The sequence below is a fragment of the Bidens hawaiensis genome, unplaced genomic scaffold (assembly GCF_021521415.1).
Source record: "Bidens hawaiensis isolate Kalapana, Puna unplaced genomic scaffold, B.hawaiensis_p1.1 tig00028237_1, whole genome shotgun sequence".
NCBI lineage: Eukaryota > Viridiplantae > Streptophyta > Magnoliopsida > Asterales > Asteraceae > Bidens > Bidens hawaiensis.
The window spans coordinates 1-6,420 of record NW_027494592.1 but is presented as its reverse complement, the minus strand read 5'-3'; positions in this window follow the sequence as shown (position 1 = coordinate 6,420).

Sequence of the window (6,420 nt, the reverse complement as noted above, 5' to 3'; positions counted from 1 at the left end):
CACTTTACAGATTTGAAAAATATTATCCTTAGCTTATTTTTTTTATCTAAAACAGTTAAAAAGAAAGACTTTTAATTTATAAAAAAAAAGAAAGAATACCTTTTAACTAAAGGTTTTTAATTAAAGAAAATATAATCGATGGTAACGATTATAAAAAGAGACTAAAGTTCTTAAGCCGGATTGTATATCCGACTTATAAAAAGTTATACTCGTACTATAGGTGCGAGATAGTAAGAAAAGGGAAAGACCTTCGGATAGTGTATTGAATCTGATCCAAAACGAAAAAGGTGAATATGCCCCAAACTTTACAAACTTGTTTAAATCGAGTCAAATGAATTAAATGAAAAGAATTACATGGGACTACGTGTCTCTAAAACGTTATAAACAAAAGTAAGCGCTAGCCCTCAGGCTGTCGTGTACGTTTGTTTGGATTCTTACATATGTGGTAAATAAGACGGTGGGCACACCGCGCCACACCTGGTCATATGACGCTTTCCATGAGGGGAGCATGACCATGTGTATATGTATGGTACCTAAATAGTGTCGAACGCTGCGGTGTTTGCTGGGGTGTTTTGTGTAGAGACTTGAGTTTATAATTGTGTTTTGTTTTAAAGCTTGACTATTTCTAAGCCACGATGGGCCGGACATAACTATGTCTCTAGGGGTAATCAAGTAAAAGAAAATGTTTTAGCGTCAGCATATTCACCATCATGTGTTGCTGACGTATTTTTAAACATTTTGCAGGTAATCAAGAATAAGGCTTGGAAGCTCGAAGTGCTCAAGATATCTGATGGCTCGGATCTTTTTGTTAAAACTTTAACTTATAAATGGTGGTTTTTTAAATAACAAGTAATCTTACTTAAACACTAAACGGGAACTTTTTATCCCGTATTTTGTTAATGTAAATATTATAATTAAAAATCCACATGTTATAAAGACTTCCTCTTTTAAACCGTTAACTCTGATTTATTTACAATTGTGGTACCAACATATGTGTCATACGCCTAGGCCGTGGTTTGTGGTGTGACAAATGTTGATATCAGAGCCATCGATCTTAGCGAATTTGGTATTACAATATAAAACCTAAGCTTCGATCCATGTATAAGAAAAATATTTTATTACTTGTTTAAATTTAAATAGGGATAAGATAGGCTGGTAAACCTTTTCTATCCCTCCTCAATCTACACCACCCAACCTTTAGATGTCATTCAGAAAGATGATTAGTGGATTTACGAGAGACGCACGAAGAGCTGGAATTCCTGAACCCTTACCAAAGGATAACATGAGTGAGGATTACTACAAGTCTTTCTTCAACCAAGAACAATTCATTGACCGAACCAAACCAATATACTTCCCTGGAACTGAGCCAATGTGCCGATCAACTTACCCGATAGTCCACCAATGCAAAGGAACGATCCTCCAAGACATTCAAGCTATCACCCATCAAGTATAGCGATGTACCATCCATCCTAGATCCCAACGTATCATCCATCGGAGATCCCAACATAATATCCGTCCGAAGTTCCAACGTATCAACCACCCAATCCTCATCCGTAGTATGCATTCCTCTCCAACAAAAAAATCAAGGAGGAACCCGAGTCTGACTCGTCCGACTGGATGCAATGCCACTCTGACCAACTAAGATGGCACACCGGAACCTCTGCTTTTGAATCTGTTGACTCTCACCCCAACAACTATGAAGGACCTTCCCGAAAGCCAAGAATGAGGGTCATGATGCCGTATGAGAGTTTTCGTATGCACCCGATAGTGAAAGAGACTGCCCAATTAATGGAGGAGGTGGATCCTGAAGAAGAGAAAAACCCAGAGGAAGAAGAGGAACCTGAGGAGGAAAACCCCAATGAAGTGACAACACCAATAGAAGAACCGTCCGACTGTGACTGCTCGCCTTGACAAGGATGCGTGCAACCGCTCTTCCACAAGAACCTGAGTTATGGCTCAATTGACCCCTATGTACAATATCTTGAAGAATTAAAGAACAAGTCATCATCAAGCTTTCCGCCATATCCAGGCCCGTCCATCGAGGAACAAGCAAATGAGATCCGCAAGCAAAATGAAGTTGCCGAGGCATTCGTCAACTATCCGTCTGACGTGACATCATCACCGTACCCAAACCCAAAGAACCGCTACGATATAGTCATTATAGGGTACCGCGATCCGCCACCTCGATATGGATAGCCGAACGAGATCCCGCAATCGCATGATGAACATCTTGATAGGGCCTTGCATGAGACTTATGATATGAGGAAGAAAGTGGTTGTGGATGGAGTTTAAGAAGAAGAAGATAGGAGATAAGCTTCTTCGAAAATGCAACAAAATGACAAAGCTTGTGAAGAAATATATGAAGGATTGAGAATCCCGAATATAATCAAGAATAGTGATATGTGTTATGCGTTGTAATATGTGTTTTGCGTGTAATAAAGAACGTTGAAACATTATACGTATAAGGATAGGTATATATATATATATCGAGTAATGATATATATATCAATCATTTTATGATATATATATATGTGTGTGTGTGTGTGTGTGTGTGTGTGAAATGAATAAAACATGTATTTAAGAAAGAATGTTATTAAATTTCAGTCATGTCAATTCATTGTAATAATGCTGAAGCTTCTCGAAAGGAAGCAGATAAAAGAAAAGAAAAGAAAAAGAAATAGAAAAAGAAAAAGAACAAGAAGAGAAAATGCCCTAAAAATATATGAACCAAATTCGACAAATGATAAAAGAAGCCGTTAGGGCTGAATCTCAAGCTAGAACTCAATCCTGGCAATCCCAATCCGTTGAACCCTCTCGAAAATCGGTCAAATCTCGTCCGAAACCATCCCATGTTGAGGATAGTGTTCAGGAATCAAATGCTGATGGTGATGTGAAGAAAAAGTTTAAGAAAATGAAGATCGATAATTGTTTTGTTCAAAGACTTTAAATACTTTGGACCCAAAGAGTTTTACGGCGAAAAAGGTGCCATTACAACTGTTAGATGGCTTGAGGAGATGGAGTCAATCGTGATCATAAGCAAGTGCTCCGAGCAATAAAAGATTCAATACTCTGCCCAAATGTTCAAGGGCGAAGCGTTAGAATGATGGAATACTTTGATTATGATTCAAGGTCGACAAGTGTTGTACAACCTATCATGGGAAGAATTCAAGGAGATGATGATGGCGAAATTCTATCCTATGCACAAAACCGACCAGATCCAAACGAAATTTCTTAATCATAAGGTCGTAGGAAAAAATCTGCGTGAATATAACACCAAATTCCACGAGTACTACCGACTCATGCCTCAGCTGGTTAACCCTAAGTCCAGCAAAGTCACTGATACATTTGGGAACTGCCGCGGGAAATCCGCGACATGGAGAGGTCACACCTCCCACAAACCGATGATTCCGCAATGGAGTTGGCTGGATATCTGATAGGCGGCATGATCTGCAACAAGGAAGAAGAAAAGAAAACTATACCATCTCAAGACAACAACAGGACTGGAGGAACCGCCCGATTCGAAGGCAAAGGCGTAAATCAACACATAACTGGATTCAATTCTAATTCCACGCCATGCAAGACATGCAAAAAGTACCATAAATCAATGCCGTTTTTGCTCTGTCTTCAACCGCAATTGTTTGTGATTCGTGTCACAAACCCGGGCCACGCAACGATCCGACTACTAGAAGAAGACAATGACCTGTTACAACTGTAAAAAAATGGGTAATCTAAGCTTTGAATGTCCTAAAAACAAACCCACGACTGGTGTTGCGGTGGAAGTGGTCAAGCCAAGAAAGGCAATGCAATGCTCTTCATGCTCGATACTAAGAAAGCGGTCCGACATGCCGGGAACCATCATCGATACGTTCCTAGTTAACTACACGTATGCTAGAGTTTTATTTGATTATGTTGCCAACTTAAATTTTATAGATTATAGCTTTTGTAGTCTCTTAAACGAACCATTAACAAAACTTAATAAAACTCTAAGCGTCGAGACTGTTACGGCATGAATTTTATCCCGAGGATCCATTATCCTTTACTGTCTTATGGATAAGTTATCCTTGAGATATGTCTTAAGTTGCAAAGTATCGAGGATCCTCGGTATTTTTTGTTTACAAATGATTGTATTTGTATGATAATGTGTTAGCTAGTTATAGCGACTATATGACTGAGTCTACCTCAAAGTTCGCAATTGGAAGCTCCCAGCAAGTGGTCAATGAACGTTGAAGGAGTTGTGGAAGAGTGGCGGATTATTAGGAAATATTGTTAGTTAGTATTTTCTTTATAATATCGAGATAAAGATCAATTAGACATCACTTGTATTCTCACACACTAGAGCAGAACTCATAATACTCTCTACACACTAGCATTCACTGTAACATTGATCGTAATCTCCAAAACACTTGTAACCTTTTTGTGATTAATAAATTGGTGATTGACGAGTTGTCATCACCCAGGGTTTTTTTTCTTTTGATCTAAACAAGATCAAGGGGTTTTTCCTCGCAACAAATCACGGTGTTCATCTCAATTTCGTTCATACAATTGTTATTGTTATCATAGCACTAGACCTCACAATTACAGATTTGGATACATTATCCTTAGCAGATTTTTGTCCAAAACAATTTGGCGCACACCGTGAGGCAATTGGTGCTATAATCCATATTATTCCTATCAATTTTCAATTTTTCATATCCATATCACTTTAAATGGCCTCTCAATCAACCTCTGCTTCATCAACCATGCCATCTTAGGTTCCTCTCTCATCAAGAACCTTGCTACCGATGCCTCCGCCAATCACGGGAGCACCACGGGCTGCTTACTGCTGGGAACAGGACGTAACTACCAGTCTTCCAGAGCTCAAAAACTGCTACTGCCACTTCGGTGGTTAATACTAACAATGATGTTTCCTCTATGTTTTCGTAGGTTAAGGCTTACATGGAGCAGGCAGAATAAGACCAACCAGAGGATCATTCGGGAGATTGAAGATCTCAAGAAGACTAAGAGACCAGCGGAGGATCAGACTCCCTTAGTGCCTAGGATACTGGATTTCACCACTCCAGGGTCCTTGGCTCAATTCCAGCAAGGATCACCTATCCTCCAACAGGAATCCATGGGTCACCAAACTCAAGGATCCTCGATCTTTCACCCAGGATCATCCATCCTTAACCAGAGATCCATGGGTCAACATGTCCAGGGATCCTCAACTTTTCAGCAAGGATCATCCATCCTCCAACCGGGGTCCATGGGTCAATTAGCTCAAGGATCCTCAACCTTTTAGAAAGGATCATTGATCCTTCAACCAGGATCCTACGGATCATATCCTCAAGGATCATTCAACTCTCAATCACTGGGATCCTTTATCCCCAATCAAGGATCCGTTCTTCCAGGATCAAGGATCCTCAGGGATTCAAAATCAACGATCCTCTGAGGTCCAGGAGGGAGATATAATACCCATGCAGACCATAGCTTCTGGTGGACCAACTCCTGTAGCAGACGCTTCTTACCTCAGTCACTTTTCTGGAATGCCGACCTTTACACAACAAAGAGGTAACACGTATAATCCTATATCCTTAAATGCTAACCATGGTTCCATGCAGGACGCATATTTCAACCAAGATATGGCTAGGGAAATGCGGAAACTCAAGAATATAATATCCAGTGTACCGGGGGTGATTCGTCCAATTCCTGAGATACCGGAGGGAAGCCACAAATTATCCATATTTGCTCCACCAATCTGTGACGCAGAGATCCCAAAACGCTTTCAAACCCCCAACATGAAAGAGTATGATGGGACCACTGATCCTGAAGAGCACGTAGCTCAATACAGAGAAAGGATGGAGATCAACCCGATTCCTGAGAGGCTCAAGGAGGCTTGTTTATGCAAAGGCTTTGGAGCAACACTATCAGGATCTTCTTTAAAATGGCTGCTAAGTCTTCCTCCCTTTTCTGTTATTTCATTCTCACACCTAGTTAACTTGTTCAATAGTCAATTTTCCTGTAGTAGGAAATTTGAGAAGTTAACTTGTGATTTATACCGCGTTATCCAACCTAGTGATGAATCCCTTAGGGATTTTGTCACAAGATTTGGAAGGGAAGCTCTAGAAATCCCTAATCTTGACATGGCTACTGATGTTGAAGCATTCAAGGTGGGAATTCAGAAGAGCTCCCCCTTTTATGATGATTTTGTGATGACTCCTTGCCGGACTTTGGATGAAGTAATCAAGAATCCCCTGACAAGAATAAAGGATCCAGGAACGATTAGGGGCTCAAGCAAATCAAGAATCCCCTGACAATAATAAAGGATCCTCATACAGAAACAACAATTTGAATCCGTACTCTAAGTTCAACAATCAAAACGTTCGAGTTGTTGAAGAAGGAGATGACGATGAGGATTACCCCAACATCTCAGAATATTGCTTC